At 45.5% G+C, this 14,544-nt stretch overlaps 1 protein-coding gene across 1 annotated transcript in view; it reads left to right on the plus strand.

Annotated features, from left to right (window-relative positions):
- CRB2 (crumbs cell polarity complex component 2) overlaps nucleotides 1–14,544 on the plus strand; it is a 53,965-nt gene that overhangs the window by 16,359 nt on the left and 23,062 nt on the right. The window lies entirely within an intron of this gene.

Here is a 14,544-nt window from a genome sequence, read left to right on the forward strand (position 1 = left end):
GAGCAGAGCTGAGCTTCTGCTGCTCTCTGTCATTCTGGGAAGCTCAGCCATCTGTACTTTGGCTTCCCTTCTCCTCCCAGAATCAGCAGAAGAAGTTTTCCTAAAGTCCTGTAATAGATGGGGACCTAAAGCTGAACTGGAAGCAAAAACTTTGTTCATAAGTTGCCCAGAGAGTGTAGCTGGGCTGGCATGAGAGTTAAATGAGAGCTAATGAGAGTTAAATTGTCAGGTTTGTGACTTCTGTCTCATAAAGCATTCAGGCATAACAAATGGTGCTGACACACTGGCCTTGGCATGGAAAACTTCTTTAAATATACAAGATGCTGCTTTTTACTGGGGTATATATAAAGTTGGCTCAGATGCAGTGAAGTTTCTTGGGGATAAAATGGGTACTGTTCCAATAAGCTGTCAATTATGTTTCTTTCCAGAAATGATACGTGTAATTGGTGAATTACAAGGCTGGATTGGCATTAAATAGTTCATTTAAAGTATTATAATTCTTTTTATGTTTTTCCCCATAGTTCTTAGGAAGATTCTAGATCCATCCACTTCAATGTTTTGTATACAGCCTCATAGGAAGCCTTATGTGTGCCTCATCAGAGAGATGCTTAGGTGCTTATCCTTGCTCTTACTGAAATGGTTGTAAACCAGATGAAGTGGTGCTTCATGGTGCTTTTACCAGTTCTTGGAAAGTTTCTAGATCCATCCACTTGAATATTTGTATACAACCTCTTCAGAAACCTGTTTTTCTTTTTTTTTTTTTCCAAAAGCCATTGAGCAGATTTTGTTTCAGACATATTGATGAGCTCCTGTGCACATTCAGCACACCAGTTAGCAGAGCAAGAGTTTCAAGCATTTGTGCTGCAGATCAATATCTCCTCTGACAGAAGCCCAGCAGGAGCTCAGTTTGCCTGCTGTTGTGAGACATGAAGTAGAAAATGTGCATAAACCATGGTGGCTAAGAGGAGTGGAACAGAGCTTCCCTCAGGGCACAGGGAAGCGCTGAAGCCCTTGTCTCTGGTCCAGTTCTGCAAGTAGAAACAAACAAAAACACTCATTTGGAGACCATGAGAGTAAGCTTGAATGCTGTTAACGCTTATGTGAAGATCTGTATTGGTCATTCTTAGAGGTTTGTTAAGCAATCTGACAAATGGCTGGTGATGGAGACACCAGGGTTTAGCATCCCAGCAAAATGGCAGCGTGTGCTGTGGTAATCCCTGCCAGCTCCTCAGCCAAGGGACAGCAAATCAGCAACTTGTGCACACCCACTTTAGGCAGGGCCATTGTTCTGGGGCATTTGTGAAGTAGAAACAATTGATTCACATGGGAGATTCAGTCTGTGAAGTAATAATGCTAATACTGGTGTGAAACAGTACTTTCAATATTTTTCTAATATTTCTAGTATTTCCTTGAAAGGCAGAAGTGTGCCAGCCTAGAATACTGAAAGTACTGGACAATATCCCCACCTCTGAGTCAGGAAACTGAATGTGGGACTGTTTCTTTATAGTCGTCCCTTGCCTTCATACTGAAAAATCTGTCTTTAGTTGACTAGATTAGATTTGGAGATAATGGAGGTGTTTAGTGCTCATTGAGGTGCAAATACACAAAAGTGAACCCCACATCTTTGGCATCTTGGAGAACATTACTCGTTCTTCAACATTTGGCACATTTGTGATCTGTATCCATTTTAGTTCCTGCCACCTACTGTGGTGACAATGTCCAGTTTTCCCAGAGGCCTTATTACTGAGCAGACTGCGTGAAGTCTGTGAGGAAAAGCAGAGATTGCAGCTGGAAGGAAAATGAGGCAGAGCTTGCTGATTTTATGCAGAATCCAAAGGTGTAATTTCCATGGCAGTGATAGATGTCAGACAGGATTTTGAGGCTACACTCATCTTCAGAGCTCACACGGTGCAGCTGGATGTGTTTGTTTTTCAGGTCCAAAATTCCCTGTTCTCCCACTGCCGTTTGGCCTTCCCGGAATACAAACTTCAGCAGGAGGAGGCTCCTTCAGCCGGGCCGTGCTGCGGGGCAGCCTTCCTCCCTTTGGTTTTGAAGCCCAGCCCGGCTCCAGGGCTCTGGCAATGCGGAGCTCTGCAGCAAACACTGCTGATCCAACCTCTGCAGGCTGCTTTGGGGCTGGGAGCACAGACCTGCCCTCCAGCGGCGCCAGAGCCTCCCTGACCCCGCTGGGAAGCGGCTGTTTACAAACTCGCTGGATCGTTTGTGACACAAACAGCAGCAAAAAGGCCTCTCAAAACACCCTCGGATCCTGGCAATGTATTGGGCACATCCTTCCTGCTATAACATTTTACTGCAGAACATCTTGCCTGAGACCCTTTCTACACTGTTTTGGCTGCCTCCCATTAGGTGATCAACATTCTGATTTTCCCGTCTGCCAGAGAGGCCCCTTGGAAGGGATTCACCTCCACCAGGCAGCTGTAAGCAGGGAACAGGATCAAAGGGCATGAAGCTGACCTGCAGCAGTCCAGCGGGGTCTCATGTAGATCAAAGGGTACACCCATGGTCAGAGCCTGACTTCTGTGACTTCCTCGAGAGATAGCTTGGCAGGAGTGTGGCCCTGTCTTAACCACAGCCTCATCTCTGTGTGTTTCAATGGTTTATCTGTTGGAGAGGGAGGCACGGGTGCTGTGCACATGTTGGATATCTTTGTTATGGTCCTTACAATTAGCTCTTTTTTGGAATGAGGAGTGTCATGAAGGTCTCTGAACAAGCAGCCAATGCTGCGAGGCAGAGGAGGTGATTTCAGACCTCAGACAAACATGTTCATTCTGCTCTTGTCCTCTGGACTGCTCCCCTCCTCTTCCTCAGCACTGCAGTTTTATCTGAAGTTGATGATCAGGCTCCAGGAAAGTGAGGCTGTGCCAGAACTCTGCACACCCGTGCCAGTGCCCAGACAGCGACCCTCTTGCTCTGCCACTTTTTCCACTGCCATTGCCCAGAACTGACCAATCTCACAGGCTCAGGACTCTGGTGTTTATCAGGCAGCATGATTTGCTTGCCAGCAGTTCTGATTAGCAGTGATAGGAAACTAAATTTATTGTGTCTAAAAAATGCAATTAGGATCTCTCAAGACTGGACATTTTGTGTGATTTTGCCAGGTTTTAATAGCAACTTTAAAGTTTTGGCTCACAGCCCACACTCTGCCTTGGCTGCTCTGCTGTGGGGATGTTGCAATAGGTCTTGCAGTGTCCAGGGTGCTGCTGGCACAGTTCTGCAGCACTTCAGGATGTGTCCGGTTGCTCTGGTTCCCCAGTGCTGCTGGAACATTAATTTGTTTCCAGCTCTCCTGTTTTCCTACGGGGGCCTTTGGTGACTCTGACGGTGCAGAAGGGACATCTAGTGGGCTGATAGGAGAGTGGGGACAGTGCCTGTTCAGGCCAGCAGGAGAGAGCCAATTTCCAGTTAGAGACTGGACTCTGGGGAACCCTTGAGCATTACAGCACCAAATTGTATTTAAACATTTCAGTGTACAGAATTGGCCTGTGAGTCTGGAGGCTTGAAATTCCAGAACTTAGGGAGTTTTAAAAATATTCCTCACACTTTTCAGCAGTGTCAGAAAACAGGAGAGTGTATGGAAGCAGTCAAGTTTGGCAGTTTTTGAGTGGAACTGGAACGTTTTTAATTTCTGACTCAACTTCCCAAGCCTGCAGCCACTGTTAGTATGGACTGCTTTGTGTACTGTTGTGCCTATGACCCTTAGAGGACAAAGTTGGGGAAAAAAATCATGACTGATGCTGTTGGCTTCCACTGTTCAATTCAGTAAAATAGATTTGTGCCCAGTGGTTCCAGGATGGTGAGGAGGGAAGGTGAGCTCTGTCCTCTGTGGCAGTCACAGCGTGCACGTGACAGGAGGGAGGAATGGCTTTATTTGTACCACTGATATTTGCCGGCCTGTCACACGTCTCCAGTATCCAATCTGCAGTATTAGGATTATTTTAAGCCCTGTGTGAGGAAAGATTGTGAAACTCATGCGAGTGTACATTGTTCTTTGAGTGAAAAGCAGACTTTTGCTAAGGTACTTTGGTATATGATTCTCTCTGAACTTTTGTAGAAGATGTATAGGACTGGTTTATGACAAGTGTACAGAAAGGTACAGAATAAGTGGGCAGGAAGGTTCTGCTGAGTACCCCAACCTACTTTCTCCTTTTTCCTCTAATCCAGCTTGCCCACTGCTGCCCCATTTCCATGGCATGCATTTCCGGCTTGCGAAGGTTCCTGCTTCAGGCTGAGAATAGAAGCCTTGCTGTTGTGCTGTCCTTAAATCTCCCATAATGAGTGTTACACCAAGGAAAGCAGCTGTGTCCTTTGGCTCCAGTTTTAATGCTATGTTAAAGAGCAGATTATGGTGACGTTGGATGGCAGCGATGCCGAGGTAGCACAAACCATGACCAGTTTGGGGAGGGCTTTAGCAAGGATGACTAAGGACTTGGAGCTTATGCTTTAGATAACAAATCCACCCAATTGTGCTCTTTTGGAAATGTAGTCAAGCCTAACAAATCAGGGTCTTAACAGAGTTGCATTAGGGTCCTTTAATTGGACTAAGCTGGTTAATACCCGCATTGGCTTTTATATGCCCAGGGGTCCAGCACAGGAATGGTTTGCTGTTTATGCTGGCAAAATCTCATAAAATTGCAACCACGGACATTGATAAATTGAATTCTAATGTCCTCACAGGTAGACAATAGATTAAGGTATTTTGATTACTATGAGGAAGTTGGATGTAACTGTTTTCCACTTCCCTCAGTCTGGCTAGTGTGACAGACTCTGTCATGGCTCTGTCAGGGTTTGGGGTGTGACAGGCCACACAGCACAGCAGGAACAGCAGGGCTGCACAAGACCTCAGCCTCTGTGGGACGACCTCCACCTTCTGTGTGTGGGGGTTTGTCATATTCATTCTGTTTCATGAAAGCTGAGCAGGTCCTTCAGGTAGTCCCAGAAGCCATAAATTACCATGGATTGGGTGTGTTTTCCTGGTGTTGTGAAGTGTTGCACTACTCGACTTACAGCAATGCCTGGCTAAGAATGGTGCTTTGTTGCCATGTTAATTGTGCAATGATTCATATGTATTTGCTGGGATTTGGAAAAACTGGATTGTTGAGAGCATAATTCACACAGGTGAGGCAAAAATATTCTGAGCAGAAAGATTCTGCGCATGTCAGTGTTTGGTTACATCTCCTGACAGCAAAACCAGAGTCTAAGGAGACAGAAATGAGTTCCAGATGGTTGTGGTAACTGGCAAGAAACTAATACTGAGGCTGATCTTGAGAAAACAGACTGAGGACACCAGAGATGAAAGAGGGGGCAGGGTGGTGCAGATAAGGTTGATAACACATGATATATCATCTTTGGAGCATTCCAAGGCAGGACAGTGAGATGAACCATTTGTTCCTGAACTGCAGAGTCTGGGTGGTGGAAAGGCTCTTGCTGTGGCTGTTCTGCTTCTGCACTGAAGGTAAAACCCCTGCAGTAACTATCCCATTTCCATGCACAAATCCCACCAGCCTCTGCTGCCCTGCAAGGATGCTGGGATAATGCAGATACTCACTGTAATTTTGCTCCTGTTTTCTTCATGTGCAGCCTAGGTGTGTCTTCATTGCTATCTTGCATAGTGTTTAAACTAGGAATTTGTCTGGTATCTTACCTGTGTTCTATTTTTAGTTGTTAGTGAAGGGTGAGGCAATGTACTTAATTCTCATTACAGTTAGTTTAATCCAATTGTGATGTGGATTTAGAGAGACTTAGTAGGTCTCAGCTGAGTGTGGGCTGTCTTTTTCCAGTTACTGTCATTAAACAATGCACACTGCTAACTTTTTCCACTTCTAAAACTGAACCCATGTATCTAAAGGTGGTGTGATTTGGTGCCTGTGTTTTGCACCTCTGTTGATCTCTGTAACTGTTCCTCAATTGAGAAGAGGCTTCTTGTACATTTTGTGAGTTCACCTCACCTGTGTTATCACCCACCTTGATGAGACAATAGTAACGATTAATGTGGGTTTTTTGGATTAACAGAGTGCTTTTGTCTTATTTCTCTTTGAACGAAGCAGCTTCTCAGAAAGCTCTCTTCCATCCAACTGTGGAGTTGGTCAATGTGAGCCGATACAGAGCTCGGCATCCTCCAGAAAGCCTCGAAGAGTCCCTTAGCCGCTCTGAGCCTGTCCCTGCGGGGCCAGCCCGGGTGTGCTCTGGCATTTCGGAGGGGCGGAGGGAGCCCCGGTGCCGCTGGGCAGCCCGAGGCGCGGGCAGCGGCTGCAGTCCGCTCCGGGCAGGCGCGATCCAGGCAGGCTTTGCCGGCGCTCCCGCGGGCTGCGGGCTCTGTCCGCGGGCTCAGTGCTGCTGCTGCGGCCCGGCGGGCGCGGGGCGAGCGCGGCCTGGGGAGAGCCCGCCCCGCACCGTGATGTGGCCACAGGAGGGGCTTGCTGGGCTCCGGCTCCTGTCTCTCCCCGGAGGGGTTTAGAGCGGCCACTCTTACACTTGTCATGGAATTAAAGAAAACTACCTCCAGGCCGTACAATGCTGCTCTCCTGCTGCCACTTTTCCTCTTGTTTTGGGGTAAGTTTTTGTCTTCTGTGCCTGATTCTTACCCAGCTACTATGCAGTAACTTTGGGTCAAATCTGTGACTTGCCCTTATATTGTACAAATTGGCATCTTACAGTTAGATTTTTATCCTCAAAACTTTTGTCAGGAAGATAAATAGGCATTTCATTCTAGACGTGTTGTTCCTTCCATTTATTTCTTGTCTCTTTTTGTCTGTCTCCCTGTGCACATGTATGTTTGCATTTATTCACAGGAAATAAAAGTAATTGAGTATTCATGTAATTAAATATTCATGTAATTAAGTATTCACCTATTATAGTAACCATGTTCTCCATTGGAAAGGTCTGAATATTTTGGTTGTGCCCACAGAGAAGAAACACAGACCTTTATTTCCATCCTATATGCTCAAGAAATACATCTGAGCACAAGAGGGTGGTACCCAGGGGAGTGTAGTGCCAGATACATCTGGTGCAAAATGTGGAGGGAGATCACAGGACAGGAGTGTCTTCACTTAGAAATTTTGAAAAAAGCAGATCCATCCTCAAAGTGCAAGAAGCAGTGAGGTAACAAAAGAGCCTGTGGGGAGTTGTTTTGTTTTGTGTTTTTTCCCACACCGAAAACTTATTTTATAGACAAGGAATCTGCTTGAGTACGCTGAGATTCCCCAAATTCTCAAGATCCTGTCTTTGGGTTCCATTGACACCCTTGTTTACAATATCTTATGTTCCCTGAAAAATAGGGATCTCTGTTTCTTCTGGAATAGGTGCCTAGAGATCTGCTGGGCCTAGACATCTGTTTTAGTCATCTAGGGATTATAAGGTCATGTCAGGAACATGTCCAGCCTTTTACTGGAAAGTGTGATTGGGATTGAACTGGTCTCCATCCTGCCCCTCAGCACTGCCAGGCCAGTTACCTGTAGGTGCAAGTCAGGTTTGGTTTCCACTGAGCAAGTACAGGTATGATCCACAACATGAAGAAATGGATGTAAAATAGAAGAACGTTGAGAAAATACAGTCAGAGCCTTTTCTCTGCTTGTGTCTGCTGAATGTGGCACTTGGCATTTTCTTGCATTACTAGGTGATGTTTATGTAATTTTTGAGACTTGGAGAAAGTTTTCAGCTTTTCCTCTGATCCTCCAACAGTCTCTTTTTTCCCTTCTGATGCCTCCCAAGATTTCTGTTGCTCTGACCACTTCAGACCATGAATGTGAAAGTCAAAATATGTTGTGATTTTTGTCTTTTTTTTTTTTTTTCTTCCTCTTCCTTGTACCAGTTTCTTTGTCTGGTGTGTTTGCTCCAAGTGCCTGGAATTCCTCTGGCCACAGGGAAGCAGCAGGACTGTCTTTTGTATCTAGTAACCATAGCTACTGGTTTGGAGTGTGAAGCAATTAGGGTGGCTTTGTGCTGGGCAGAGGTGCATGGAGGATCTCCCGCGTGTCTGCCAGGCCAGGCCAGCCCTTGGCTCGGAGGCTTTGTGCTCTTTGCCTGCTGCACTTGTGGCTTTTCACTCCTGGAGAAAGCTCTTCTCTGGAGCACTGGTTTAGGGAGAACTTGGTGCTCTTTTGGGTGCAGGTGGATGACTCTTCTTGCTGGAGCCAGCAAAGCTCGAGGGAAGTGCTGATTTTCATAGTCTTTTCACCTACTCCTATTTTACAAGAGAAATTCTGCTAGATTTTAACTGGAGTGAATGGTGCCATTTAGGTAGCCCTTGCAGGTTTTTAAGTCCATAAAGAAATGTCTTTTCTTGCCCTTATAAACCATATCACTACTTCTTTTATTTCTAATTGACTGAGTCTAAATGTTATTGAAGCAGAGAGTGCCTAAGCTACTTGTTCAAAATTGTTGTGGAAATTCTGAGAATGCAGTTGGCCTGGTGCAATCTGTACCCATCAGAGCATCCTGCAGGCAGATCCTCACAATCTCCAGTGGTTTAAAAGAAACCCTGGAGGGGCAACGATGCAGGCTCTGCCTGTGACTCCCCTTTTACTGCTGCTGCCTGTGTAATGGGAACACAATAGAATAGCTCCCAGCTAATTCCTTGTCTTTCAAAGAGATTCTGGAGGGCAGAAGGAGTGTCTTCTCACTTCTGTTCCCACAGCTCCAGCCATCAGCAGGCACAGGAATTCACATACCTTTTGCCTGGAAGATGCTTTGGACGCCTGCTGAGTTAGAGCATGTGCAAGACAAACCTTTTTTGCTATCAGCTCTAAAGCCAGCTCTTGAGATTAGCTCGGACATAGGGACAGTTTAAGCCTTAACTTCAAAACTGGGGAACAAACAGACTCAATCTTTGCAGCTGTTTTGTTCACTGTCAGTATATTTAAATAAGAATTGGAAATGAAAGCCTGTGATTCACTCTGGTGAACTGAATACACAGGAAAGTCCCTGTCCCAGTGTTTGATGTGTGGAAATGGCTGAGAGATCAGAGAATATGTGAAACATGAAGGTCAGCTTGGAGGAGTCTTCATTAAGGGAAAATACTGGGGTGTCCTGAGCACAGAAGATCAAAGAGTTATGGTGGCAATATATTCAATGCTGTCATAAACCAGGGGTTCACAGCTCCTGTCTTCTTCCCAGTTCTAGAAGCATGATACATGAAGATAGGGGTTACACCTTCAAATCTGCAGTAAAACTGAGCAGAAAATGAACACAAGCTGGCTGGCTTTTTGTTCTGTGTAAGAATGAGTTCAATTCCCTGAAGTGGTATTTCTGACTAATGCTGTTAATGCCTTGGGCCATGATGTTGGCACTGCTGGGCCCTGTGGATTGGTGCCCACTGTTTGGCACCTTTTAGCAATTCACTGGGCAAGCTGGGGGACAGAAAGCCAGGAATCACCATCCTCCTTCTTTGAGGGGGTAAATATTCTGCATTTCACAAGAAGAACCTGAGCCACACTTCTGGTGCCTGAATGAATGAAAGTCTGGGTCTAGGCCTTCGTAAATTCTATATAAATATTTTACATACATATATCTGGCATGAAAAACTCTGTCACACCAAAAACCTCGTGCACAAACGTGATGTGGAATTTGTTGGTCTCAAGTAACAAAGAGAAACAATGTCAGAAGAGGTCTGAGAAGTGATGGACACACCATATCTGGGTAAAACTGTAGTCTAGCCTATGTGCAGGGACGTGAGGAGATGCCTTGAAGTTGGTATCCAAGGTGGTGTTTGGCTGAGACACTGGGCTTGTGTGTTTACCCTACCAAAACTCTCCAAGAGACATCAAAGTCATGAATAGCAAGGCTCTTTCTAAAACTGACTTTTCCAAAAGGCACTCTTGGCATGGCTGGGAACCCTGGCATTTTGTCAGGCCATTTATTCAGTATTGTCTCAGAAGTCCTGCCTGCTGATTGCCAACAGTATTTTTGGATTAGCTAATCTTTATTTTCAGGGTTTGTGGGTTTTGGTCATAGTGCCATGTCCTGCTTCACATAAATTATCAGATCTGATAAGATGATAACCTGAGACAGTAACAATGATGTTTAGTTTCAACCAGTAAATATATCTCAGAATCCTTTTTGCCATTTAAAAAATGGGGAGGAAGATCTGGGCCCCTGAAGGCAGCTGAAGAGGCCTTGTACCCTGAACAGGTACATGGAAGGTGCTTCCTTGGAGAAGAATTTGGTTTTATCCTGCCATTCTCTTCCATAGCTGTCCTTCCAAAGTGAGCAGGGGTGGGGAAGAGAGAGGATTAATATGAAAGCCTCTTTTCAAGCCTGTCCATTTCCCTTTCTGGTTGTGTGGATCCTGGGAACAGGCCAAAGTGTGTCCCCTTTCACTAATCCTTTACACTGACCAGGATAGGGAAAGATCAGCAGAGGTCAGCAGGGATTTACTAATATAAGCACATGCCTTGCTGTTGTCATGGAGACCTAACTCTCCATTCCTTTATTCAGAGTTTATTTAGTAGCTGTGTTGCTCTGGATTCCTTCTGGTGGAAGGGTTCCCTTTCTACCCTTGGCCTCAGGATCATTCTGCAGTGGGAGGTGTGCTGGGATGAGCAGCAGGAGCACAGCCTGACTGGTGAGAATTGCCCCAGGCTGGGGTTTGACCAGTCGTGGTTTTGGAAATTGGATCTCCCTCAAGCTCTGTGATTGTTGTGGTGCAGCTGGGACCTGTGGTGCCCTGGGAATCCTGCTGTTCTCACCTCTTGGTTGTAAACTGGGTTTTTTTTCAGTTGTTGTAGTGAGTAGGGCAGGTGAAAAACATCTGAAGGAAGCTTCTTTCCACTTGAGGCGGATCTGGCTTGCCCAAGCTCATATTCAGTTCTTGCTAGGCCAGGAAATAACATTTGGCAGTCTGACTCTTTTGGGAGCTGTGTCTGTGGTTGTGACCATTGCACAAGTTGTGCACAGGTGATGGTACATTTTCACTTTCCACCCAGAGCAGGGCATGTGCATGGACAGGTATTCAGGGGTGGGGATTTCCAGGAGGTGCCACTACCTCTGCTCGGATTTCTTTTCTGTCCTTCAGTACAAAGGAAACTGTGAGCTGAGTACCCCAGTGCTGCCTCTTCCCTGCTGGAATTTTAAGTAATCAGCAAGACACCTTGAAGGTAGTTATCAGTGCAGCACTGAGAGCTTCCACAAGGTCAGGAGTGTCTGTAGATTGACAGCATCCATCCTCTATCAGTCACCCAAGACAAACTTGTGAAAAGCAAATTCCCAAAATAGAAGCCAGGGAGTAATGCTAAAGCAGCATCTCCAATCACAGAAGTAATTGCCTAACTTCTCATTAATTTCTGATTTTTTGTGGTCAAAAAACTCACTGTTGCAACTCTGACAAGATCACATAGTTCCGGTATAAAGTATAAAATTATTAAAGTCAATTATTTAAACAGAGCCTGGTAATGCAGCTTGTTTGCCTTAAAGTGTTACAAAAGGTCACAAACCTCATCGTTTGGGGAAAATCTTTGTCAGGTACCTTTAAAGTGTAAAACCAGCCCTGTCCTGACAGAGCTCAATGAATGCTTTATATGGGACTCTGGTAGCCTTTGAAGTTTCTCCTAATCCACCCCTAAATGCCTGGAACTGTTCTTCAAAGGAGCTGTGGTCTCCTCCAGTTTCAATTCAGCACAGGCTTGCAGGATGGTATGATTATAATACACTTCTGGGGTTTTTTTCCCTTACAAATATCACTAATTTGTATTTTTCTTGTGAAACGTAAAGGAAAACTTCTGAATGTCATTGTTAATCCAACAACAACTACTTTGATGGAAAACTATAAACTCTTGTCATTCAGTGATTTCCTTGACATGATTTTCACAGTGCTCATTAAACAGCATAGTCTGAACTACATATTGTCATGGTTGTTATATTGTGCAGCAGGAAAAGCTAATTTATTCATTTTTCTCATTAGTGTTTGGTGCATATTCATGTGCTATTCACATTCATATATTAATCTATTCCAAAACTGAGAGCAGTAAGTGTATGAGGACTGTAAGTGTAAGGACTGATGGCTGAAAAGAATAAAAACATCAGAGGTGCTCCTTGTCAAGCCAGATGTTCAGCACTGCCATGGAAGGAGTATTAGGGTTAGAATACATTCACACAGGGCCATGTTTCTGTCCTAATATTCCATATCAGTACAGGCATCCTGGATACCTGGATACACACACCTGGTCTGTGTGGTACACTTTGGGGTTTGTGCTGTTAGTGTGCCTGAAGCCTCCACTGAGTCAGTCAAACACGTGGGGGATTTTCTGCCAGCTGCAGTTCACAGGATAGTTTGCAGTTATTTAGATAAGTTGCATTTCTTGTGATTTACACTGCATTGTCCTCAGCCTGCTCCATGCATGCCCTGTGAGCAGCACTGTGTTACTTCAGGATATCTGTTCCAGAAAACGAACATTTTCCTCCAAAATGCTCTCCTGCTGAAGTACCTATGTATTAACCAGTGCTACTGTTCATGGTCAGTGAGTTTTGAGCAGACCACAGTTCTCCCTGGTCCTTCACTGCTGTCTTTGGTAGCCAGGAAGACCTTTGCACTTATTATGGAAGCTTTGTGTTGTCTGTGGTTGAGCTATATGATGGACCAAACCAGAAAAGGTACAAAAAGGTGTGTCTGTTGTGAAAAAACTTTGGGAAAGGCAGGAAATAGCAGAGGGCTTTGATGTTTAGCTTTATTTGCAAATAAGCATTTTGCCTGTGTTCTTCTCATGGAAGCAGAAAGCCACACATGAGCCTTGGCAGTGACTCGGCCTGGCTATGCCAGCAGTGCCTGGGGATTCTGTGGAAATGGGAGTTTCTTTGCAGATGGAGTGTGCTGCAGCTCCTTCCCAACATGCACCAGACTCCTTTTTTTGTCCCAAACTGTGCTCCTGGCCTCTGCAAAGTGCAGGCAGGGGCCGGTTACTCATTAAGCCTACAAAGGCTCATATCTCCTGCCTAGTAAAGCTCTTTTGCAAATAGTTTCCTGGGCTTCCACTCTAATTGCCACAGAGATTCCAGGCAGATTCCGTCATCCTTGTTTTCTGCCTGACTGGGAATCTGAGAATAAAAGGGTTGATGGCAGAATAATGGGATTGCTGGACAGTGCAGGGCTCAGCAGCTCTCCCCAGCATCACATGAGGGGAAGGGAGGGGTGGGCCATGGAGATGATGCTGGGAAGAGAAAGGGCTGCCTAAATCCCTGAGTACCCTCCCTCCCCCAGCAGCATTGCCTCTTAAAAGAAGACTTAGAAACACTACAGTCTTTGGTGGGAGGAATTTGGGGGAGGTCAGGGCAGGGGCAGGCTTTTGTAAACCAAAGTCTCCTATAAATCCCTTTCAGGCCCTGAAGTCGAGCCTCCACCTTCAGGTACAAAGAGCCTGAGGAGCTGATGGGGCAGAGTTGCTAGAGCACCACTGACACAGATTAACTGCCAGGGGTGGATAAGGTGCACCAGAGCAGGGCAAACGTGCCCAAAACTGGGCCAGGATAATGCTGGCACCAGTGAGAGGATGTGGAGGTCAGCTGGGGAGCCATGCTGAGGTGTGTGATCCTGGCCAGTCCTTAGCATGGAGCGTGGCAGGGTAAAGCAACATTCCTCATGGAGCAGAGGGGGCTGAGGGAGCTGCAGGGGTTTGGGATCCTGTCCTCTCTCCACCTGCAGCTTTATGGCCTGTCACTACCTGGGCCATGGCTACATAGAGAGGGCAGCAGAAAGGGTGAAGAGCTGCTTGCCCAAAGGCTTCGAGTGATGGCTTGACTTCCAGGATCAGGAAAGTCTGGATTGTCTCACCAGTAGCAATTTCTCAGGAGCATTTGCTCCTTCATGAGCTTTATCTCTGCTTTGAGACCATTTTTCATAGACATTTTCCAAACATCTGCTATGTAGTTGTTTGCAGATTTACTTCCAAGTTTGGATGTTTCGTAACACTTATACAGGAATCAGGCTGGGATATCTCTACCACACAGCTTCTCTCTTATTTGTCTTGGAATTGAGCAGAATGAAAAGCTCTGATCTCAGAAGGCCACAGTGGGATGAGGTGCTAATGACTGCTGCCTTTGTGGAAGGCGGAAGTTCTCTGTTTCCAGTGCCTTTGTCCCTTTATTTAATTTTTGGTTGGTTTATGCCTTGGAAAGTGCTAAATTGTGGCATTGAATCCAGGACATATATCCTAATTCTAACAAAAAGGCCATTATCTCCTGTCCCCTGGGCTGTCCTGCCCTTTGGCCAATCTGCCCCTTGTTTTACAAAGTAAATTTAAAATTTCTTGTGGAAAAGAAATGAGGATTCCTCCTGTTGTTCCATTCTGCTCCATTTGAAATATCTATGTTGAACACTTTTTTTTAAATATCGTGTATCCTACTTAATCTCATTTATATGAACTAAATTTGCAATTCAGTGGGCACGTCCCATCACATTTCCGGATGGTGGAGTTGCTTAATGGGGCAAGAGCCTTTTAACCACTGCCTTTGAGGGGACAGCAAGGCATTGTGGCTCAGTGTGAATTAACTGATCACATCCAAATGCCCCCACATTTAGGGGAATCTGGTTTCAACATT

Source organism: Pyrgilauda ruficollis, unplaced genomic scaffold, assembly GCF_017590135.1.
Source record: "Pyrgilauda ruficollis isolate IOZ18807 unplaced genomic scaffold, ASM1759013v1 scaffold62, whole genome shotgun sequence".
Lineage (NCBI taxonomy): Eukaryota > Metazoa > Chordata > Aves > Passeriformes > Passeridae > Pyrgilauda > Pyrgilauda ruficollis.